At 31.5% G+C, this 27,037-nt stretch overlaps 1 long non-coding RNA gene across 1 annotated transcript; it reads left to right on the forward strand.

Moving 5' to 3' along the window:
* Nucleotides 1-14,194: 14,194 nt before the first annotated feature.
* Nucleotides 14,195-25,971, forward strand: LOC127707859 (uncharacterized). The gene is made up of 4 exons (XR_007985054.1): nt 14,195-14,303; nt 17,766-17,810; nt 19,484-19,559; nt 25,382-25,971. It is a non-coding gene; the product is annotated as an uncharacterized LOC127707859 (long non-coding RNA).
* The last annotated feature ends 1,066 nt before the right edge of the window (nt 25,972-27,037 follow it).

The following is a 27,037-nucleotide window of genomic DNA, read 5'->3' on the forward strand; positions in this document are numbered from 1 at the left end:
GCCGCTCATCAATAACGTGTGTGGTTCCTTCGAAGCACTGGTCAGTCTAAGATAAAATTAAATGGAGTTCAATACTATATATATTTTTCTTGATATCTGGCGAGATGACAATATTATTTGTAATATATTTCATTTTTTTTTTTTTTTTTTTTTTTTTTTTTAGTATTAATCATTAGCGTAGAGATCGTTTGTACACTATTTTTGATTGCAAGTTACTTTTACAAACTTGATCACCAAAAGTTTTAATCTTTGAAAAGATTATCGTCTGCAAATCGTTGACATGAATTTACAATCTCAGAGAGTTAACGGTTTCCTTACATTTACTATATATCATTTTTAAGGTCAAGAAAAGTTCAAATCGTAATCGGCATCGCAGCTTGTAGATACATTACGTTAGGAATTTATTATCTCAAACTGTAACGTATCTCATTAGAAAGATTTTGTATTCGAAAGAGAAACATCGAAATGTGTGTTAAATAATGTGAACAGTTGTACAAGGACTATCAAGTATATATTGTAAACATTAAACGTAGATAACATAATATTCGTTTTAATGACAGCCAAATCGATTGAGGATATAATAATACTGCTATATTAACATAGTTGTCGAATGCCTAGTCCCAAACCGTCGAACTTTATATCGAGCTTAATTCCACTGCAAAAATATCTCAGCAACAATATATTTATACTCAAGTTCAATTTCTTTATTTGTTATTTTTGTATGAGGCAAAACTGGTTTAATAACAAGTTTCCCCTGTTCATATGACACTTTTTGCTGGTCATTATCAATTATAGAGTTGTTCCTAAGTAGAACAAAGATGACATACTCGCCCGTTTGATTTTTTGATTTTATTTTAAGTACTGACTAACATCTTAATCAAGACTAGGAGAGTAACTAGTTGTTTGCTTGAGATTTGAATGATCTTTACCGATTGCATTACCTGGTCGATTTACTACATCAAAAGAACAACTATCCTCCTGAAGTTGGGGGATCGTTAGATGCTGGTACTGAACCTGGTTAAAGTTGTGTTTCCTCTTGTCTTGATGCAGCTCCTAATGTTGCAGTGGCTTTCCATCTTTTTGATGACCTTCTTGTATTCATCTTAGTGCCAAACAACTATAAGATTAAATTGAACAACCAAAACAGAATATTGCTTTGTACTATAAATAAAGAATTTGTCAATTGGCGACCTTTAAAAGTTCATTGACGCCTATAACCAACCAGTTTAACATTCATCTGTCAGGAATGAAATATTTGTGTTTACGTGAAGTGATACCGTTGCACAAATGTCGGTCAGCTTCCGACAATAAAATATTCTGGGTTACACGAGCGAGGAGGCTGATTAAACAATCTGTACCGAATGACGATGCTGTTAAAAATAGCGCAAGTGAGGTGATATGTGCTAATTCATATTATAAAATCGGTCAAAGTAATTAAACGGACACAGTGGTAATTTAACAGAATACTAGACAATATTTAAAACACATGTACTATATACAACTATCTGTAATGATGATAATAACATCTAGAATGATGATTATAACATCTAGAATGATGATAAAAACATTTATAATGATAGTAATAACCTGAGGTAATAACATCTATACTGATAATAAGACAGCTAACAAATTGTTGCGATTGCATATATAATGATGCTTACAGTTAAGGTTATGGTGATGCATCCATGAAGAGATAAAAAATAATTATGTTGAACATGCGTAACCTTCAATTAGCATTAAGCTGTGACCGCCGGAGTGAAATGTGCAGATCGGTGTCAAGCGTTGAAATGAAATGGAATAAAACGTGTATATCTCTATTTAACAGTACATAAAAAAAAAATAATAGCTCAATTCTTATACATAAACACCGATCGCTACCTCCGGATAGTAAAAGTATTATAACATGTAAAAATAAGCAAAATAAGCAATAAATTGTAATTAATTTGTTATAAAACACCGATATTCTATTAAATATCCCACAATTGTTGCGGGAGGCTAACTCTAATTAAACCACCTGAGTTCCAATTGTAGAAAATTGGTACCAAAACCTGCACATTGTGGATCCTATATCTTTTTAATCACCAAAATAAATTTTCTTTAAATCACCAAATAATATTCCGTCTGTTTCTTTCAAATGTTGGAATGAAAAAGATCGTGTGCGCAGTCATATTGCGCATTGACAAACATACATCTGATAGCCTACATTTAATAGAGGTGAAACAGCTAATAACACAAGTAATCTATGCTTACACTAATAACCGAATTTATGCTGAATCATAAATTCTATTAATTTAGTAACTGCATCAGTTTATTTTCAAACCGATCCACGCCTTTGATTGTTGCTATTTTTTGACTATATATATATATATATATATATATATATGCGTGTCTGGCAAGAATGTCACCCAATCAGTAAGAAATATTCAGTCTTAATAGAGGGATATCAATATTTGATCACTTCTAAGAGGGGGTCGGCCAAAAAAAATTTAACTGACTTGTTGATGAACAAGATGAATCACATACTCTTGTTTTGGTTCAACATGTACAATGCAAAAACTAATCCATCATAAACTGGTTCAAATTATCCCAAAAATGATTTTATTAAGACTGTTTTCGTATGACCTAGGTGGCAATAAGGTCTATATTTGCCCCAAAATTTAGCACAAATTAAAAGTTACCACGAATATGACCTAACATGAATAGTGTTACAGTTGTTCAGAAAATTTAAAGGAAAAACTACCAAATTTGACGAATTATCATGATAACAGACCATAACATTTTAGTATATATAATGTGTAGGGAAAATATAGACACACTAAATTAACAACTTATATTAGTGGGAATCTGTAATTAGCAATAAGACATTCTCAAACATATTATTCAAAATTATAATGACATAATTATGTAGTCATAACAATGCAAATATTGTTTTATTTGTTCATATTTCTGGATTTTATGCTTTTCATTTAATTATCAAGAAATTTGAAGTTGTTTTCAAAAACTTCATTTTCTTAGCGAAAAAATGGACCTTAATGCCATTTCCTAAGACCTATGTGATTAACAGTCTGTGATAACGAATTTAAACCGTGATTACGAATTAGAAACATCTGTATTAACCGATTCCTCATATTAGTTATCTCTAATTTAAATCGTAAAATGTATGTTATGATAACATCTTTAATCCGTTATCATGATCTGAATTCAATTATATTGCTAGCTATAAAACCAGGTTTAATCCACTATTTTCTACATAAGGAAATGCCTGTACCAAGTCAAGAATATGACAGTTGTTTTCCATTCGTTTGATGTGTTTGAGCTTTTGATTTTGCCATTTGATAAGGAACTTGAATTTTCCTTGGAGTTCGGTATTTTAGTAGACAGTTTTGATTTTTTTAAACCCTATACTGATATAACGGTAATTACTTTATTACAGATGTTTTAAACAACGATTATTTATGCGATGTATACCAATATTCAAAAGATTTCAACGACTGGATATTCACAATTCAAAACTGCTCTGCAAAGTTGAGCTTTATTTGCTTTGAAGGTAAGGCTGACATTGGAAGGTACCACGACCTTGTTGATAAATATTCCGTATCAACTTCACAAATAATACACTATGGTCTTGAAGTATAGATTCTGCGTACTGACGTTTTTTGATTTTGCCATTTGATTAGGGACTTTCCTTTTTGAATTTTCCTCGGAGTTCAGTATTTTTGTGATTTACTTTTTATTGTTATACAGTTAACCATAAGAATTATAGTATTGTAATGAAATAAACATATGAAATTTGAAAAATATATCTATTAAAGTATACTGTTTTCCTAAAATGTCAATACAACTATATCCTGAAATAAAACTACAATTTCAATTAAGAGATAAAAAAAGTCATCCTAGTCAGGTATATAATATATCACAGATCAACCACACAAATGTTTTCTGTTATGTAGCTTCATAGGCAATCATTTTATAGTTGATGAGGACTGAATGTAGAACAAACACAAACAGGCAAACAAGTTTTTTTACGACACACTGGTTCTATGTTTTATCCAATCTTATTTTTAGTCAATATTGTGACATTTGTCTTCAAATTTGACAATCATTTATAATACGTCATTCGATTTTGTACAACATGTTTTTACATTTTATTCGTCAGATAAACTTCAATCCTATACCATTAATAGTTCATGGCTTGTGGCAGATCATATATGCTCCAAGAAAGGCCAACACTTGTTACAGACTAAACAAATACTTGGTGATAAATTCAGGCAGAGAATAAAAAATTATTGGATATCTTTATTTCGTCGAAAAAAGTTTTCCTGGGGACAAGGTAATTGTAGATAATGATAAGAATATTTTTACAATTTATGAAATAACTAACATTATTAGGACAACTGAATCATCTTTGTAGTAGAAGGCAGGATATTTTGCGCTTCCTGCGTATGCTGTCCGTCCGTCCGCTGTCGGAAACAAATTATGTCCGGGTGATAATTTGAATAGCCCTAGCTGAATTGAAATGAAACTTGTACAGATTATTGATAATGGGAAGGAGAAGCCTAATGATGTTTGGGTCATTAGGTCAAAGGTCACTGTTTAAATTTAAAAAAAAGTTTTACTTGAGTTTCTGTGGTTTAATCAGAATTAAATTTCATTTACAGATGCAAGATATAGAGAAGTGAGAGAGGAATTTTGATTTTGGGGTCATTGGGTTAAAAGTCAAGGTCACTGTTACTAACAATCTACTGTGTTAAAGTTGGGTTTATGATGGTAACTTTAGTATCCTTTATTAGTTTATAACTAAACGTGTAAGGTTGGGAGATATAGAGAAAGGTAAGCTTCTTATCGATTTCAATGTCAAAAGTCTAGGTCACAGCTGCTTAAAATAGGCTGAAAATCTAACAAAAATCTATTTTAACTACATAAAACCTCTTGAATATGTCTTTTGAAATTTCATGAAAATTTTTACTAGGCATGTGCTTCTAGACCTCACGTTTTAGCCTGGTTCCTGTGAACCCCTGCCTTGAAAAAAAGGCACAAAAGGGTTTCTGTAAGTCAAGACGTTTGAGGAAGCATACACATATGAGAGCTATAAAAAGATTAAAAAAAATCTCGAATCAGTATGTCTAGATGAAATCTCTTAAAACATAACCCTTTTGGAAATGTAAGTAATACTATTGGGCCTTTGCCACTTTGGGCAGATAGATATACTGATTATTTTGAATCAACAAACGACAACTTTGATAATAAAGTACATAACTCTTTGATGGTGATAAAACAGGGTCCTTAACCTATGACAATGTCATTTTATAATTTACATGGTTTCAAGCTTCACCGTACGTCAAACATTGTCCGATAGAACAGTTGATTGGATGCTAGTGACAGTTTGACACGCCTTAAAAAAATGATGAATTATCATGCAGCAGCAAGTCGACGGACTACAAGCCTCGCTAAAAATGCTTTTTGTAATGTATTGTAATATTGGTGTTTCTTCAAACAAAATTTCGAATGATTTCGTAAAGAGTCAGTACACTATGTAAATGAAGCCGTAAGATATTAGGCAACGTAATTTCACGGCAGACAAACTTTTTCGTGCACGTACTTCGTATTCGATTTAGTATTTTCAAAAAGAGCGGAGTAGCCACCGATAAATAAAGGGGGACAGTAATATTTGATAAAAAAATTCCATTACATAATGCGATCTCGGATGCAATTCTCTTTCTTTATATATGATCAAGATATTTAGGACGTATGTAAATGAGGCAGTACACCAGCAATACAAATAAACTAGAAGATAAGACAAGTTAATGAATTACACCATATTTATTTTAAATGTAATCAAAGTTTCCTTAAAAACATGATAAATGAAAAACAAATGAATGTTTCAGTCTTAAATTCTTCATTGTTGAAAATAAAACAATGTTTAGAAAAAAACAGCACGTTTAAAATAGCTTGCGCTGAAAAGAAAATCCACGGTCAAAGTGGTTTTTTTTTCTTTAAAATACTCTTTTTTTCTCTCGACTTGAAAGTTAAAACATATATGTTATGCCCCAAAGTTATGAAATCTTGAAATTTGATTAATTTAAGATTTTTGTTCTATGGAAGAACAGAAAGAAGTGCGAGCAAGCGAAACCTTAGGTTTTTTTTCTGAAGACAATTATGATTGGAACGAATGACTTTATTTAGCAGTAAAACAACCTAATCAAAATACAGACCCCGTGTCCATTCTCCTTGGAATCGAAAGAAAATATGTGTTTAACTGGCTATATTAATCAACAATATATGGTCCAAACTGCTACCATAGCACATGAATTATTTGATATAAAACCTAGTGAACAAACTTCCATTTACTGTATTATTCCTCAAATCTGAAAAAATATCGACTGGAAAAGAAGGAACATGATGTATTGATCCACGACACAAAATCCCTATAATGAAAGCAAAGGAAAGTCCTTGTATTGCTGTTTTACACTACTATTCCCCATGCTCAATTGAAAGATCGACTTCACCATCTCATTAAACAGAGCTTTTTCTATAAAAATGGGAATCGTAGATATAAATTTCTTGTTTTGAGTTATAATAATTTTTATTTTGTGAAGAACCACACTGATTCTAGCTGAAGATGATATTATCAAAATGCTGGACTTTTTGATCGACAATATATTTGTTGAGTTTTGATATTTAAACAGACAGTCGGTATTCCAATGGGTACTAATTGTGCACCCCTACTGGCCGATTTTTTTTTTGTACTCGTATGAAGCAGAATTCATTCAGAACCTTCTAAAAGACAAAAAGAAAAAAACCTTGCAAAATTCTTTAATTTTACTTTCAGATATATATATATATGATGTCCTGTCACTGAATAACCCATATTTCAGTCAGTACTTGCATCTTATATATCCCAGTGAACTTAAAATTAAGGATACTACTGCTACTAGAAGGACTACCTCATACCTTGATCTTACCTGAATATTGAAACAGATGGACGACTTCAGACTAAAATCTATGTCAAACGGGATAATTTCAACTTCCCAATTATCAATTTCCCATTTCTCAGCAGTAACATACCCTCTGCCCCATCGTATGGTGTTTACATATCTCAATTGATACGTTATGCTCGTGCATGTTCACACTATACGGACCTCATACACAGGAGTGTGCTCCTTAAGCAGAAACTGCTCCAATCCAAAAGAGTTATGAAGATTTAAGATTAAAAATGACACTCCGTAGATTTCATGGACAGCATCACAAATTGGTTGATCTATACGATGTGTCTTTGTCTAAACTAACTAACGACATTTTTACCACGTCAAAGATTGCAGTTTACCATCTACGTCGTCTGGTCTGCTTATTACCGAACGTGACCTATTCCCGAATATGACTGTTTTGCCGAGTGTGAATTCGCATTGCTATACGACGTGTCTCGGTATTTATACATCCAACATTCATGTATTTTTTTTATGATGTTTCTTTTGTAAGTCCGGTTAGATATTTTGTTATGTCTTATGTTCGCTGTTGGAGACGACATGATTCGGTATTGATATATCCCGCTTTCGGGCATTTTTTTGTTACTTTCTTATACGTGTGGCTCCGGTGGGTCATTTTGTGCTCAGTTGTTGTCTGTTTATTTCGTTTGTGGTTTTGAATTATGTTTGGTACATTTCACATATGTCTTTTTTGTCAGTATAGTCGAGTTACTCGTGATTCGTCTACATGGTTTTTGTTTTATGTTGTTTGTTTTCATGTGTGTTTACTGTTTGGTCTTAAATGATCTTGCCTTATATTAGAGTTATTTTATTTTTATTTTCTATATGTATGTAAAAGTTAAGATAAAAAAATCAGCTACTTCATTTATATGATTTTAAGTTAAAAGCAACTATATGCACAGGATTTTTTGGTTTATACACAGTTTTGATTTAGAAGAAAAACCGACATGGTTAGAAAATACAAATAATAACACCATTACAAACAGAATTCCATTTTAATATTCTTGTCATGGTTAGAAAATACATAAAATTACACCATTACAAACTCAATGCCAATTTAATATTCTTGTACGTGTCTATAAATAAAACAAATCTACTTTATTTTTAGAAATTTACCTGTGATAATATAAACGTCACAAAAAATACATCACTTTTTGTGACGTTGATCCATTCATGTGACGCGCAGTTTATATTTCGTTTGTGGTGTCCTGGTGTGCTGTCGTAAATTCATTGGAGGTGTCCATTGTTATTCTGCGGTTTACATGTTGTAATGTACTATTATATTATTTATTTGTGTATTTCTCTGTGCTGGGTGTTCTTGCGTTTGTTTGTACTGTATTTCTGTCACGTAGTGTTGTCATTTTAGCGGTATTTTTAATATTGCCATATAAGCGGGAGGTTTGGCTAGCCATAAAACCAGGTTCAACCCACCATGTTTTCTTAAAATGTCCTGTACCAAGTCAGGAATATGGCAGTTGCTATCTACAGACTGTTTCTATGTATGTTGGCGTTTGCTTTTGTTGTAGTTCAGTGTTTCTGTTGTTCCATTATTTTCCTCTTATAAAATTGATGTGTTTCCTTCGATTTTTAGTTTGTTACCCGGATTTGTTTTTGCTTTATCGAATTATGAATATTGAATAGCGGTATACTACTGTTGCCTTAATTTATATACATGTATATGTGCTTCAAGAAAGGCCAACACTTGTTACAGACTGCACAAATACTTTTCAAGGAATTCAAAGGAACAAAATATTGGATTTTTTTTTTCGTCGAAAAACAAATTCCTGGGGAATGGTTAATGTAGATAATAATAAGATAATATATGCAATTTATAAAATAATTCACATAAAGTCAAGGAAGCAATAGTTTATTTATTAGTTGGATTTGGCTTTGAACTAGCTTTCAGGAATTGCGAGTACTTTTAGATAGGTACCTTGTGCTATATGCATTTTTGCTTAGGTTTTGTTTGTGCTAAGTGGCGATCTCAATAGTCAAACCATTTTCAACTATTTTTTACAGTTTGTTCTTATATTGTGCTGTAACTCCTCTGTCCCAGGTTAGTGGGAGAGTTGGGCGCTCATCAACATGGTCGACCCTTCCAAGTTCTTTCTGTTCATGTCCAAGGTCAAGAGCCTGTAATTCAGTGGTGGAATTAAATTTGTTTTTGTTGTAAAAATCAGGACGTTCATTTTCTCTCTTTATCTGTTTCACATTGTCATGTCGGTGCCTTTTATAGCGTACTATACGGTATAGGTTTGCTCAGTTATAAAAGGCCTTACGGTGACCCTGAGCTGATTACATCTTTGTCCTTTGGTCTCTTGTGGATAGTTATCTCATTGACAAACATACCACAATACTTTATTTTCATATTACTACAAAACTGAATATTGTAGAATACAGGACATTTTCAACTATCTTCTAATCAATGCATTCATTAATGGTCAGTTCGATCACGGCAACAACCAATCTTTTGTTGTGTGCTTAGGATTAAGGAATTTCATTCTGAAGTAACTTTCTCGCTTGTATATTAATCATATACTAGATACTTATAAAAATAAGGAGATGTTGTATGATTACCAATGAGACAACTATCCACAAGAGTTCAAATGAAGTGAATGTTAGCAATTATAGGCAACTGTACAGCCTTCAACAATGAGAAAACTCATACCGTATAGTTGGCTATAAAAGGCCCTGACATGAAAAATGTGAAACAACTCAAACGAGAAAACCAACGGCTAATTTATAACTAAACAATTTACGAAAAACAAATGTGACAGACAAGAACAAACGACAACCGCTGAACTACAGACTACTGACTTGGGAGAGGCACATAAAGAATGTGGCGGGGTACTCCTTAGAAAAAAGTAGACAAACCTCTTCCTCTTGGAATTACAAAATGTATCTATGTTCGCCATTATGGAAGTCTGCAAATCTTTTTTTCCAACACATGAATATATTTGCTGTTGGTCTTTTGACAGATTGTCAATTTCACGTATCACGCGCAACTTAGAATTTTAATCGTAAGCGTATATGATTTGTTTGTGGTAAAAAATAATGATACAATGATTCCTACTTAAGTAATGTTGTAATGTTAACTCTTTATGTCGAAGAAATAGAACGTTGGGACCAAATCAACAAAAAAAACCATTATATTTTGAAAAATCCGTGAAGATTTCAATATTAATCTTTGATGATATGATATATTTGTTACTGGCGAGTTATGATTATAAACCGAAACTGATCATAAAATTTTCCTAGATTAAAAATGTTGTTACAAAAATGAGATGAAACTTATGAAAGTCATTTGAAGAATTTTTTAAATATAACATTAATGGGCCTCTTTATTATAACCCCATTCACCTTCAAACTTGGTCGCCACCGTTACTTCAAACGAAAATCCAGTTATAATTGTCGATGTCCTTTGTATAAGATAACAAATGATGCATGGATTTGCATAAAAGATTGAAAATGGTATGAATATTGATAACAATATAAATTTGACGGAGAGCATTAATTCGAAAAGCTCAAACAGTATTTCCGTTTATCGTGAGCTCAATATATTGATTATAAACTGCATACATACTCAAGTGAAAATTAGCAATTGATAAGGCAAAACACAAAAAAAAAAGGAAATCTCGAAATCAACAAAATACTTGTATTCATAAAAAATATGAAACTCCGAAAGAGTTGTGAATATATTTCACAGTAACTGTTGTATTTTCCATAACACCAAAATTCCCCATATGACAGTCATATTAAGATACAACAAAAGGAAGTCCTTGAAGAGTGTTATGACTTTGGACAGGCCTATGACCATGTGGCAGGATACAATTGTTTTTTTTAAAGTTCCCAACAACCCGGTCATCCTTGTTTGCCTACATTTAATTGCAGGTTTATAAAAACATATGGTTTTTGTTGTTTTAACAACTATAGTTTATTTCTGAATTATAGTTATATTTTTACCTGTATTTTACCAGTTAAATTTTATAAAGGATACAGATTTCTACTATTAAATTAATGTTTGCAATTAAGATATCTTATAAAATAACCAGAAAATGACTGAATTTGAAATTTTTTAAACAAAATATACACAAATGTTTATTATTTTGACAAAATATCAACAGTATTTATAAAATATTGGTATAAATTTGATAAAATAAGAAGTAAAATAATAAAACTTCAGAATGAAATAAGTACTGTTTAAAATTTATTTTTATTTTTTTACCTCGTTTTTGTTTAATTTTTATAAATACTTCTTTCTGAAATTTTGATATAGAATAACACAATAAATTCTGACAAAGGCATTTTTTTTTTGTTTCAAACAATAATCACGAGAGTTTTTGTAGCAAGTTCTATCAGTTTATCCAAGCTGTCAATGATTTCTCACTCATTTGTGAGATGTTTGGCTACAACTCTGGAAGACATAAATGAAGCTGACAACGTACCCGCTAAAACAACATTTACCGACTACATGATAGAGGTTTGGGTTGAAGGATATCGCTTTTAATGGAACCACTATTTAACGGAGGACCCCGCACCACCAACCAACTGGAAGGATGACACAAGATTGAGAAGAGACTTCAGTATGCCCATCCCAACATATACGAGATTATCGAACTACTCAAGAAGACCAAAGCATTAACAGAATGTACAATTATCTAGAACGCAGCAGGAGGAGACCGTCTACCAAAATGACGCCAATACAGAGTTATACACACCAGTCTTCAGCTAATCAAAGACAGATACCAACAGGGTCTCATCAAGGTGATAGACTACTCTGATGCACTATCTCATCTACTTCATTTGATCATGTGACTATGTGAAATAATGTGATTTATGACTTTTTGAATATATTGTTTTGTGACTTTTGTAATATATATATATATATATATATATATATATATATATAATATTGAATTTTTCAACTTTATACATATAGTGCTTCATATTACTTGTTTTACATAGTGTTTCATTAATTTCCTCTTTGCAATGAATGTATAAATTTGCTTCATAGATTTTATAAATGATGTTTGTAATAAAAGACAACTTTATCATTCATTGGTGTATTTGTATCATTATCAGTGAAAACGTTAATTATGAATTATGAAAACACTTTTATAAATGAATTCCATTTTGCGGTTTTCTTATTTGTATGTTCAATGAATCCATTAAATTGACATTAAATAATTGAAAAAAAATATAATAAATGTACACAATGAAAGCTACCTGAATATATAGAAATCACAGATGGACTATATTTTTAAAGTTTGAACAGACTAACCAATTGTATGCACATAAAACCTTTGTCTTTTTTGTTTACTAAACTATAGATAATTGGTATAATTAAATGTAGACAAACAAGGAGTAAACCGCATCAGGGAATGCCCTCAAACATTGAAAAAAGTTAAAATCACTTAACCTAGTCTCGTGGTCCCTTTAATGCAGTTATATTAATATTATCGACAACATTTTTTTTTAAAATGTCTGTTTTTGGGGTTGTTTTTTTGTTTAGTTTTTTTTGCTTTGCAAAAGCGTTACTCGGCTAAGTGAAAAAAAAAACTAGTAACTAGGTACTGCTCTATAGGTTTTTTACAACACGACATTTTATAAGTGTAAAACATTGTTATAATTTTAACAGTTTTTACAACAATGTTAAATTGAACACCAAAGTTTCGGAACAATGTTTCATTCTCCTGATGTCTCAAATATCACATATTATCAACTGTTGGTGGATGGATATACTGATATATCGGGAATTTTGAAGTCTTAAAAAAATATCAGAAATTTATTTGACACTGCCAGTTTTGATATGTCCTTATTCGTTATGAGGCCTTCACTAAATGTGTATATTACTTTAGGTTTCAACATGATGATGAATTTAATGTTAATAAATATGAGAAAAAATAATGTACGAACACGTATAGCATGTTCATTTTTAAACGAATTACTTTAGTAATAGAGGTACGACTGAACCATGACTTTATCTTTCATTTTGATTTCTACAAAAATAAATTAAGATCCAAATTTGGTACGTACAAAAGTTTTCATTTCAATTTAAAAATAAGCAGATGTTTTATGATTGCTAGTGAGACAACTTTCAAGCAGAGACCAAATGACGTAAAAATAAACGACTATAGGTCACCGTACGACCTTCAACAATAAATAAAACCCATACAACAAAGCAAGCTATAAAAGGGCCTGACATGACAATGTAAAACAATTCAAACGGGTAACGGACTGATTCATGTAGAAAACAGCAAATGAAAAATAAATATGATTAATAGAAACGAACGACAACCACTGAATAACTGGCGCTTGGCTTGGGACGGTCATAGTAGAGGTTGAACATGTTTGCGGGTGCCTTCTAACATAAAACAGTGATGTAAAAACACAACATATTAAGAACAACATATTAAACTCGGTTATAAAACTTGCAGTTACTGAAATCAAGACTGAAATATCAATCAGTACACATCCAATGAATTTAAGATAAAGACGTTATAAACAGTAAAAACAAATAAGTCTAATTCGGTAGGTCACATTCGGGGAAAAGGGGACAGAATTGAAGTTACGACAATTGGAACATATCCGCTGTCATCTGTGAAACGGATATTCCATAATATTTACTTATGTTTTAATTTATTGATTAAAAATTCAATGTTTTCACTGTTAAAAACAATTTCAGTGTCAAATTTATAACCTTTTAGAATAAGTTTATTTATTAAGGGCTCAAAAAACAACATCACTGTAAAAATTTGGATATGATATCACGTTTTCTAGACGTACATTTGTACAGCCAAACTTCCAAACCAAATCTGTGTACCTTTAAACAAATTTTGTGAAGGTTTTAAGTTAATTCGTGACAAAGATATCCCTGACTCAAGTTAATTTACAAGTGATACATATATTACTTTCATTGGAATCTATCACGTTAATACAGACACGGCCATAAACTCAAAACTGTCAACCGAATCAAAAGGACCACAAAAGTCACGTTAGTTATTTAAAATATCCAAAGAGTTTCTTAAACTCCTAAAATTTGTTCATTTCCATTATTTGTATATGCTTTTTATACTTAAAGTCTTTTATTTTCGTTAAGGATATTTTCATATTTATACATGGAGGGTGGAATATGTTTAACAGTTTGACTATTTATATGAAAAAAGCATATTGATATTGTTTGTCTCACATTTATTTTAGATTTGATGAACACAGTATGTGTGGCTGCAAGAATTCAGACAAATGGAAGTTACCGTCTCGAGACTCATTTTTGCAATGAAAGTCTGGAAGCCTTATGTCACAAAACTAAACGTATTATTGGTATGCTAGTATTGTAATTATTCTTAAGACATTGTTGCGTAATTCATAAAATAATCTTTGCAATTCTGTTGAAAACTCTTCTCTACTATATAGACTGACCTTTAAATGAATTATGTATTTTTTTCTTAAATTTTCGTCCAGTTTCGGCATTTATATTCTTCCTGAATATTTTAGCGTAGTTTACTCATTTCATATTTTTGTATTACTGTATATTTCTTTTTTTAATCTGCAAAGCTATTTAAAGTTCCTACGTTTGTCGATAAATCATTCCTAAACAATAACACAAACTAAAACTAGTATAAACTCTGACACAGAGGCCAAGAACCACAACATGTATTAGAAAATTCTTGATTAGTTCAAGCAACCATTTCATTAAAGTACAGAAAGTGTTATTAAGTTCATCAATTACATGGAATTTAAACGGTACTTTACTGAGTTTCGCCATTAACTGGGATTAAGAACAATACGGATCTATTCTGGCATTGTCGTAATAGGGTAAGTGCGATACGAACATTTTTTTGTAGTATTGTAATAACGACAGGTAGGAGACGCAATTCCTCTGAATCGGTTTTACAGAAAACTGTTGTACTTTGTATGATTGTTTGCCATCAAATATTCTTGACCATATTTGTCGGCCATTGTGATTTGACCATTTTTATAGGAGTTATGGGAATTTGAACATTATTTTTAATTTTTTTAAATTATTGCATTGCTGTAATTGATATTGTTTCGGGGTTTTTTCTACATATGTGGTTCTTTCTATTTTCCCCTATTTCTTTGATAAAAGTTTATGTTTTTTTGGGTTCCTGCAAAAAAAAATTTGAAAATTAAAAAAGATCAGCAAACGTCCACATTATTTTGAAAAAAAATGCCAACCCCTCTCAGTAACTAGGATTTCGAATTATTCTGCTTTATTATTAAATATCTATCTCAAATCATGGTCTTAATACAAAAAGCTTTCATCTCAACTTTCTTATAAAATTTGCATAAAAAATGAAAGATGATGTCAAGGGGGCATTAGAAAATCATATGTAGAATAGACAACACCTATGGCAAAAATAAATACAACAAAAGGACAAACAACAACAAAAAACACCACATAGAAACCGAAGACTGAGCTACACAAACCCCACAAAAAACTGGCGGTGAACTCAGTTGCTCCTATTTATGATGTAACGTCAGTCTTTGCCCATATTTTAAAACTTTTTAACAGGCTGAGTTTTAAGCACAGACAACTTTGACCACAACACCTGATCGACAAAATTATTATGTCATGGGACTCAATATGTACCTTGCCACACTTAAGTTATTGAACATTTTAGATCGTGATTGCGGTCACGGTTTTCCTAAAACTTATAGATCCAAAAAATTTACAAAATCATCGTGTTTCGACTCCATACTTTTCACCAGTTACATCATATTCTTTTTTTTAAAGTTTGTTTTCATTCGGTCTATATTTTTGGGGGGAGAAGGTAGTTTTCCTTAGAATTTCTGTTTTGATTTTTTAATTATTTTGTATGAATTTAACATTTGCAATTATTTGTGTACGTAAAATCTTGTACAGATCACATGTAGTAGAACACGATTACGCACATAACAAGTATTTACATATTCAATATGTTCGATATATTTATGTTTTTTACTTCCAATAACAAAAGGATTTCATTTTCTTGCATTGGTTTTTTTGGATGCGGAAAATATCCTAGTTTCTACTAGTTTAAAGGAACGAAACATTATCTTCATTCTCTGCTAAGGTGTGCAACCACTTTTCTGTTTCGGGGAAAATAATTCTCTGAGTCATTCAAATTGATATATTCAGATTAATTTTTAAAACAAAGTATGCTTCGTTTGTATCCTAAGAATGAAATAAAAATTAATTCAGCTGATGTGAAAGGGTTTTTAAGATATTAATGGTTCAAATGGATATTGCTTACATCCACTTCATTTGACCTTTGGTTGATAGTTGTCTCATTGGCAATCATACCACATCACTTATTTTTATAAGCATGCCGATACAAATAAATTTACATTCAAAATTGGAATTCTCACTTAATAATAAGAAAGAGAAAGCCTGTGTTCCTGTATTCAGAATAGCTCATTCATTTTGTTAACGGGAAAATCAAACCGTGTTTTAATTAAGTCGATATCGCTGAATACTGTTATTTCATATTTCTTATTATTTGATATAAAAAAAAGTGTATGTACGTCAACGTATCAATTTTCAAACTATATACTATTTGCCAGATGAATTCAGGTATTATACATTTGAAGAACTTATCTTACACAGTTTTTGCTTGCAATAGGGGCGATAATGGATATTTCCGGATTACAAAATATCACTTCCGGTGCAAATGAAAGGTCGATTCATTATGATTCTAAAATTATAAGGTTTCTATGTATTTTAACATAAAATAAGTGCTAAAAGCTACTTCCGGTTTACTCAAGGTCACATCCGGTTTACCCTTATCAAGGTCATGTATTGTACAGCCTAATACTAAAGACCTTATGGCTTTATCATGTTCCAGTGTTTCGCTATAGCAAAGGTCATCTAGAACGTCAAAATGAATTTTGAGTCCGTAATATATATGGTCATGAAGTTATCGTACCAAACAGCTTATTTTGAATATTCAAGAGAAGAAAACTATAAAAAGTCACCAGAGCACTTCAACCCATTTGACTGGCGAAGCGTCATGTCGCAACTTACAATTTGTCAAAACTTTTTTGTCGATAACTTTAACAATTCCCGATGAATCGCGATAACAAGCAGAATTCAAAAATTATAATACGACCTTGACTTTTGACCTTGACCTCAATTTTTTTTATTGACCAAGGATCTCATATAAAAAGCCTCTAGCTCTAAGAATTATGGTTTCTGAGTTACCCTCATATACCACTCATGTCAAACAAAAAAAGGGAAACAACTTTGATAGCATGTAACCGGACCGCTTCGGTCAAAATTTAACAGATCATCATGAGGAAGTAACAAACGTTTTGAAGAAAAACCAATTATACTGGGAGATAAATCCCATATGGAAAACTGGTCGGTTAAAAAGGGTGAGTTTTAAAAGCGTTATAACCGTTCAATATCATATACCAAATATCTTTTCTACATGTTGCGAAACAAAAGCGACGTTTCAGAAAACTAAAATAGCGGGAAAAATTTTTCAGAACAAAATCAAAAGGTCTTAATTACATGAATACCTAATTATAGTATGTAATTTATGTAGAACAAAGTCTAAAGCCTTAAACTAATGAAGAAAATTGGACGTTTAACGATGTAATTTTGTAATGTAATATATCCTGAAATAATTGTTTTGTGCGATGAAAGTTAACTATTCTGCTAAATGGAGCAATAATTTCTAATTACTAGTAAACAATTTACGAGATAAAATTCGACAAATGTTAATATCGTCTGTTATATAGTATCTTTGATATTACATGAGACCTTTACTATATATTTAGATACGGAGAGAAGATTTCCATTTTTTATAACACTTCCTCTATCTGGTAAGTATTTATATTAACTCCGTTTATAAATTTTGAAATTATAAAGAAACTAAGGTTTCAACTCCCTCAGGCAAAGTTTACCTTGGATGGATTTTGCTATATTTTAAGGTTCCTTTTGGTCATATAGCTTTTCAACTGTTTCGTTTCTTATACATCCTTAGCCTTCAAATATTCGGCTTTGAGCGTTCATGATGAAGGCAAATCCAGCAAAGCACTTCGGACGCACTAAATTTATAACGTGCTGTTTTAATTGTTTTCCAATTAATGTTTATCATATAATAATTAAACAGAAATTTCCCACAATAAAAGATAAATACAACACAGACAAACAGAAAACGTCCGCACCCTAAAACAAAATACACCACTCAATGTAACCAATTTTCGTCAATGAAAGACTGACCAGAAAAAAAAACCAACAAAACATACTCTTTTACTGCTAACAGCATTAAACGTCTATATTAATCCAATGAAAACTTAATAGACTCTACAAATATTTTGTTTCTCATATTCTTGAGTTATTAAACTCAGTCGCATATGATTAAGATAATTAATATAGAAAAGAGAATGGAAACAGGGAATGTGTCAAAGAGACAACAACCAAACCAAAGAGCAGAAAACAGCCCAAGACCACCAATAGGTGTTCAACGTAACGAGAAAATGCCGCACCGGAGTCGGGCTTCAGCTGGCCCCTAAACAATAGTGTAAATAGTTCAGCAAAATGGACACTACACTTAACTCCGAAACATACAAATGAATCATAATTAATAAAAAAAAACACAAGACTAACCAAGGGTAGGGGTTCCTGACTTGGGACAGGCGCAAAAATGAGGCGCGGTTACATGTTGGCAATTAGTCTCGGCAGCAAAAAATAATTATTTCTTATTGTTGCTTTTTGCCGGTAATCGTAGCCAGTGCCTTTATTATTTACCTTAAAACGACTTTGCTTTTATATTCTTCTGTTTAGATATATTATATTATGCATAATAATGTCTTTAGTCTGTTCCAGTTTGAATCGAATTAATCACAATTACATGTTTTTGTAACAATCCAAATAGATTAAACAATTATAGCATTACGTAAGATACTATACTTTACCATTTAATGTTTTAAAAATGTTCGAACACTTAAAAAAAAAACATTGATCAAACCACGCTATTTCCACTATATCCGTATTGTATATATTTTGCCAATCTAGGCACACCTTCAGCATTCGGAGTAAATAATGACTCTCACCCAGTATAATAAAATTATTTAACACAGTAAAATCCTTTAGTAATATATAAAGTACTAGTTCCAATCCTCCATCTAATTGTGTATTAATGTCTGATATGAAAGCTTCAAAATTCAACTGTGTGTTGAAGAAAAGGCAGCATGTAGCTTATATTTAGCAAAAAGCATACTACAAGTGTTCCAAAATTATTAGTTTTCATATGTATTCTTATTCCTCACATAGCAATACGAAATGACTCAAAGTTTCCACATTATTCTTGCACAACATGCAAGTACCTTCTGGGGTTTGGAAAATTAATTGTTATTATCGCATAAAGAAATCCCATTGAAAGCAGTGTTATAATCTTCACATTTTCCTTTGGTTTTGTTGTTGAAGGGATTACATTAAAGTAATCTTGGAATATTATTTTGTTATAGTGAAGTCAATATTTGATTTATTTCAGTCATAGTATCAGGTGTTTTGATTATGATTACGCTGATATTGCTGATGGCTATAATCAATATTAGATCATTTAGACGGTACGTATACCAAGTCCATCCGTTGCATGGTTTTTGTGTTCTTAATTGGTATTTTAATTTATTTTCCCCGGCAATAGAAAGTTTTTAACAAGAGGACGTATGATTAAAACTATTATCTGGACCCTGAATTTCCAAATATAAAACATTTCTTTCAAATGGTAAATTATATTGATAAATGAATAGGGCTATATAATGTTTACACTAAATAATAGAATTTAAGTTGTGATGTCAACATGAAGTCATAAAAATATTGAAATTGACATTAATGACCTATTTTACGGTTAGGTTTTGGCAAAACTAAAATTGAGCCAAGGCCTTATCCAAAACGACGTTTTACCCTGTTTAACATCCTTGCTCAAGACAAATGTTATCAGAATATCTTTTTGGGTAAGGCTCACGTTAATTTTTTAATGTCAATATCTCAAAATGAGGGTTGTATGGCAAGACTTATATCAAGTATGAAAGACACAATTAAAAAAAATAGTTATAATTATAATATCTGACAGGCGTAAGGCTTTTTGAACGGTTTACTCCTGGTTTGCCAACTTTTAATTACACCATTTATCAACTGGAACTCACTAGTTCAAAAACTAAAAAAAGAAAAGGTTAAATGAACTTACAATTTGTGTAGTCTTATCCAATTTTATAGGTATAGTTTATCTGTGATTTCCATGTATTCAAGTATTTTTCATTGTGTAGTTTCATTTTTTTTTCGGCAAATAAATACACAAATAAATTCATTTTATTTTCAATGATTTTGACAATTAAATGGTTTCCCTCAACACACAACTAATAAAAAAACCATGTCATTGATTTATCAAAGTGTCTTTATAATTCATCATTAAAGTTTTTCAATGAAAATGATACAAAATCACCAATGTATTATAAAGGTTTTCTTTCATTACAAACTTTAACATAAAATCTTTGAAAATTTATACATTTATTGCAAAGAAGAAATAAACAAAGCACTATGTGAAAACAAGTAACATTAAGGCCTATATGTATAATTTTGACATCCAAAAATACAATACGATATATTTAGTAATCTATCTCTTTGATGAGTCCTTGTTGGTATCTCTGTTTCAGAAGTGCAAGTCTGGTGTCTATCATTCTGTATCGGCGTCTTTTTGGAAGACGAGCTCCTCTTGCTGCACACTTAATAATTCAATATTATGTTAATGCTTGGTTCTTCTTGGGCAGATCAATAATCTCATAAATGTTGGGGTGGACATGTTGAACTCTTTTCTTAATCTTAGTATGCTTGTCTTCCATGTGGTTTGTGGTGCGGAGTACTTGTTGCATAAAAAGGCTATCCTTCAACACAAAACTCAGTCTCGTTATCGGTACCGGTTGTGTGAAGTACATTATCAGCTTCGGCAATGTCTTCCAGCTTGACGCAAGAAATTGCTAGCTTGAACGCAGAATACTGTTTAAATTATGTCAATAAAAAAGCTTGGCTACTGAAGAAAATAGACAATAAACAAAGTGAATAAATAACAGAAATTGCAGATGGCACTGATTTTATTTTACCAGAATTTAACCAACAATTCAAAAAGTTTGTTGATATTTTGTCAAAATAATGAGCATTACTGTATACTTTTTTTAACAAAATTTCAAATATTTTGTTATACATATATCCCTTTTTTGATATTAGAATTCAGTATTATTTATAAAATTTTACATGTCTTATACAGGAAAAAATATGACTACAATTCAGAAATAAAGTATAGTTATCAAAACAACAAAACACTTTATGTTTTTATAAACTTGCAATAAAAAGTTAGCAAACCAGGAAGACACCTTTTTGAACATCTCAAGTGTGTTTTTATAAAACTTAATGGTTTTCTCATTCAAAGAGCCAATATAGTGACCTTAGCCTACCTTCTTCTTTTCAAGATATGAATAAAAAAATCAAGCCTGATAAATTGCCTCTGTACGGCCTAGAGAATTGAATCTGACTGAGCATTTTGAATTACGAACTGTTATCATAAATGAACATTTTCCATGCCTAGAAATTGATGAATTGGAAAAGCATTGCCGTTAAACATAAATTAGGAAAATAATAACTAAAATTATTGAACAGTTTATGCATTCATTTATTAAAATGGTCATACAAATGAAGAAAATCAACTATGCGACGTTTATTCACCATTCTGTTGGTTCTGTATTTTTCTCGGTCGATGTTAATGTGTAAATAAATTGATTAATTTCCGTATATGAACTGATATTATAATCTGTCCACATATCCAAGAGTTGTCTGATCCTATTGGGAATTAAGAAGCTTCATATAAGATATCAGATAGGTCTCTCAATAACAAGCATGAAATTCTTAATTTATTTCAAAACACATATGACTGTTTTCTTCTGTTTTTAATAAAACATCATATACACTCAAACATATTAACAGCCAAATGCAAATATCCAGAAATAAATCGTTGTAATTCATACTCATCTGTAAAGTGCACAAGAACACAGAGTAAGAAGACTGGTTTAGTAAGAGTCGACGTGGGGGAGGACATCCACAATGATATTATTAAAACAAAAAGATATGAAAGCAATTCGCCATCGAACTTGAAATAAATAATACCACAGATACAGTTAATCTGCCTCATTTTTTGTCTAATATGTAGAAATCGAAAATGAAGATGTGTCTGAGAACAAAACTTAAAAACATAAAAAGACGATTTCAGCCTTCGAGTTGTGAAATTTTCAACATTCCAACAGCGTCTGCATATAAATTTACATCTTCCTGTCGTGGCTATAATGCCGTCCTCGATTGTGACATCACTCAATAAGACTTATCTAGAATTTGTACTTTCAATTAGCAACACGACGGGTGCCGCATTCAGAGCAAGATCTGCTCACTCTTCCGGCGCTACTAAGACCACACCCAATTCTTATTATGTTCATGTTTCTCAGTCGATAGTTGTTTTTGGAGTGTTTTGTAGACTTTTGTTTTTTTTCGTTGTTTATCATATTTTGTCATACTGATGTCGTTTCCTCTTCAAGTTATGAATCTTTATTGTCCCTTTAAATTTTACTCCTGTTTTTTTTTCTAAATAAGACAGCAACCTACAACACCATACAGCAAAAACTTCTGTCATTTGATACATTTGAATCCCAAAAATGCGGAAACCCTTTTTTTAATCCAAATGGTAAAAATGGTCATCCGTTTTGAAACAATTTGGCGACAATACTAAGTACAAAAAAAAATCATAATTTATATGTAACATGTTTTTTAGTTATTTACATTCATTCGTGGCTTCAAATAAAATAGAGATACACTTGAAAGGGAAAACAAACACATTGACAAGAATTTCCAATACTGAACTTATGTGGTAATTAAAGGCAACAGTAGTTTTCCAATGTTTAAATCTCGGTGAATCATGTAAAAAAAAAAAACTTAGTGACACTTAGTTATTATCTTAAATTATTTATTCCACTATGACATGTACAAACCCGGACTCAGTTTCTGCTATCAAGATGAAAGCGGAGTAAATTATGATTTCCCCGAAATTGTAGAAAATACAGTCAAACGTAGATAAACAGACACAAACACATATGAAATGTCTAAGTCTTTACACATCTTATCAACAGTTATCAGCACTATATGCAAGGATGACTGATAATAAAGTAGAAAACATATATGTTACAACTCATAATATAACTTCATACCAAATATCAGCTCAATATTTGCAATGAGGACTGTATACGGAGGACATAACAGTTCATGAAAAAGAGAAAGATATGTTATAAGGTCAACCAGTGCCATCTAGGAAGAAACCTATTGGTTACATTCAACCCGTAATTTCAAATTTGTGCAGTGAAATAAGCTTTATATATGCCATATTATAAGAATAGCCATAAATTATGACTTTGACATGTTTTGATCAACGAAGATAACAGTCATCTTTTTGAAATTTAGAAATTATGCACCACTACTTAGACAAATGTTGGTTTCTATTGGCCAAATGAGTGGTTTTAGATGATTAGATTTTAACGTCAAGGGTTTGCGACCTATAAAACCTTATACCAAACCACACTGAAGAAAACTTATCTATAATGATAGCAACTGTACTGTTACCTTTATTTCTGTTCGATTATGTCCAAAAGATCCTAAAACAAGTATCCGAATTCTGATCAACGAGATTGTGATATTACAAAATATGAGACTATCGATCAACCACGTGATCATTACCTATGTACATAACAGTAACTATGCGAAAATGGTAGTCATGGCTGATACATAGTGAACGACTTGAAATCATCCCCTGTTTTTTAGTGGGGTTCGGGTTCCTCAGTCCATAGTTTTCTATCTAATGTTTTGTAGAATGTTTATCTCTCCGTCGTTTATCATGTTTTCTGTCTGTTTTTTTTTTTTGGGGGGGGGGGGGGGGGGGGGGCTTTTGGGTTTTGAATGTTCTTTTGGCATCTTCCGCCCGTTTTTATTTTCTGTGTGAAAAATTGCGTTATAATTCGCCTACACACTCACGTGAACTTACTATTGACTATAAACATGTCTTTACTGACTATCAGATAACTTAAGGCTTTTCCAAAATAGCTTGTTTTAACTTTATGCCGAAATATAGAATTTACATTGTCCAAGAATATTCTTACAGAAAGTATAATAATTTAGCTTTATTTTTCTGTGTATAGGTAGATATATGTACAAATTAATGCAGTATCGATTTAAGTCGTTCCTCCCATATCTCTGTTGGACCATTGTTTCTGTTAGGAGTACACCCCTGTTTATGAAGTCCGTATAGTCTGAACATGTATGATTGTTATATCTATATATTGTTGATGAGAGTCAATTACCAATCCGCTATTGCGTGATGTCTAATCACTTGAAATACCTTATCTTATAGGAGCAACAGGATGGGTGTCACATGTCGAGCAGGATCTGCTTATCCCTCCGTAGTACCTGAGATCCCCCCGGTTTTTGGTGGGGTTTGTGTTGGTCAGTCTTTGGTTTTCTATGTTGTGTTTTGTGTACTGTTGTTTTGATTTTGGTCTTTTTCTTTTTTTGCCATGGCGTTGTCAGTTTGTTTTCGACTTATTATTTGGAATTTCCCTTTGGTATATTTCGCCTCTCTTATACAGTAAAGGCTGCCTCATATCTTGACTTACATCTAGAAATTTTCAACGAGGGTCGGTTGAGACCAAAACGTTTGCGACAAAAGCTTCTTAATTGTGAACTTTCCATTTCCATGTAGCAACATTCCAGCAGCGACTACATATTGAGTATATATCTCCCAGTTGATACGATATTCCAGGGCTGGTGTTCCTATCAAGATGTCCTGGGTAGAGAATTGCTGCTCACAAGGAAGCTATTAAACGAAGATTTCCAAGTGGTGAAGTTAAAGTCATCCATTCGAAAATTTTACGGACGCCATCCGGTTGACCGTTACGGAATATCTGTTTCACAGATGGCGACGGATATGTTCCAATCGTCGTTACCACAATCCCGCCTTCCTTTTCCCCAAATGTGACCTACCGAATTAGACTGACTTTCTTATTTCTTCGTCAACCGAACTAATCTACATAATTTAAAGTATAGAAAATATATAAACCAGCGACTGATCCATCTAAATCTTATCTCATAAATAACAAAAATACCAGTTTTTGATCTTGTCAAACACGATGACCATTCTCGATTATGGATCTATAAATCAATGTGATAAACACTATTTATATTGTTTTGTTAGTCAAGGAAAATTGATATTTTTTCTTTGAATTTTTCGATTTCAAACATTTGGTTTTCAATCTTTTGAAACTGTCAACGAAATCAACGTCATTCCTTATTCAATATCTAATTACAGAATAAGCATTTACAAAGATAAGCTCAAGAAAGTGAATGAAAGGTTACCTGGAACAGAGTTTTCAACTTATACTGGAACCGAAGAAAATAACGAAGATCTAAATAATCTCGGGTATAACGAATTGGTTGTGAGTACGTCACAACGTTTAGCTGAATGCCATGACATTGAAATGGACACAAGAGACGACGCGATGGAATACCAGGGTTATCTTGTTCCCGAACAGCATTACCATACAATACCGGAAACGGATGTTCATTACACAGAGACTTGCATTGCAGACAATATTGCATTCAATTGATATTAAGAATCTGTTACAAACTAGCGTTTGTTAGTTGGTTTTTATTTCGCATGTATTGTAATAGACAAAGAGATACAGAAGATAATGAAAATATAAACATATATTTCATCATGTAACAGATTTAATAATTAAAAAAAAAGTAAGACTTGAGAACCTAGAAATTATAATATTTTTTTTTAAAGAAATAAAACATACTGCAAGGAACGGTCTTTTACATCATAAGACGACCGAGCGACAAATATAATTATGTGCCATTATATAAATATATTTCTAAAAATTGGAAAAACGTTTAAAAAATATTCTGGAAATATTTTCCTGATCATCAAAAAAGCTCCATAATTCATAAATACAATTCATTTGTTTTAAAATAAAACATAAATTATTTTGTCATGAACATATTCTTTACAAAAAATCTAAATTGTTTTATGATGATGTCCAACTTAATTGATAAACTGAAATCAAAATATGAAATACATTTCAATTTTTTTTTTTATTTACTTTTATTTCATGTTTACAGATATTCCTGTTATAAAGGGGCATTAGCTGTCAAATTCTTGTTCACCAATTTGACTCAAATTCTCATATTTAATCTATATACTAAAATGTATTTCCAAATTACAAAAAGTCTAAACTAAACAATTAACAATGCATGGACACGATAATAAGTATCAACATTTCGTGTGTAATTTTGTCTAGACGTCATCTAATTAACCATCGAGATGACATCCAAAGACTGCCGACGGTCATATTACCCGATGTAAACATAAATATAATATAAACAGATAGCGACCACGTGGAATTGGAGTTTTCTAGGTCTGTTTGATTTCATATTGAAGGTTAAAAAATATGTTTATCATCGTTTTTACCTGTATAAGAATGATTTTTTGTGGATCGAATCAGTCAACCAAATGGTTCATCCTTGTTTCACTTTCAATGTTGACATTCTTTTCCTTTTAATAGCTGAATACATGCATAACCAATCTCCAGGTAAGGGATTAAATTGAAGGTCACATAAATACGGATTCAATGAGGTCGAATTATTCATTTGCAAGTGAATAATTCATCAGCCATGTTTCTTTATTCAAAATTGCACCAAATCGGCTGATTAAAGCGAATTATTATTTCACTGTATCACTGTCATTCATGATTGAACAAAAAAAATCATATTTAATTTTTTTTATATCTCGTAGCTAATGCCCCTTTAATCCATTATATCATACTTAGTTTGTACTTTGTAATTGAGAAAGTGATTATATGTCATTATGTTTTACTTAACTGTACTATCAACTACATAACGTTTTTTGATGGCTTTTCTGTTAGATTTAATTGTACGTTTGTTTGGATATTTTTAAGTCAGC

The sequence above is a fragment of the Mytilus californianus genome, unplaced genomic scaffold (assembly GCF_021869535.1).
Source record: "Mytilus californianus isolate M0D057914Y unplaced genomic scaffold, xbMytCali1.0.p SCAF_7, whole genome shotgun sequence".
NCBI classification, from domain to species: domain Eukaryota; kingdom Metazoa; phylum Mollusca; class Bivalvia; order Mytilida; family Mytilidae; genus Mytilus; species Mytilus californianus.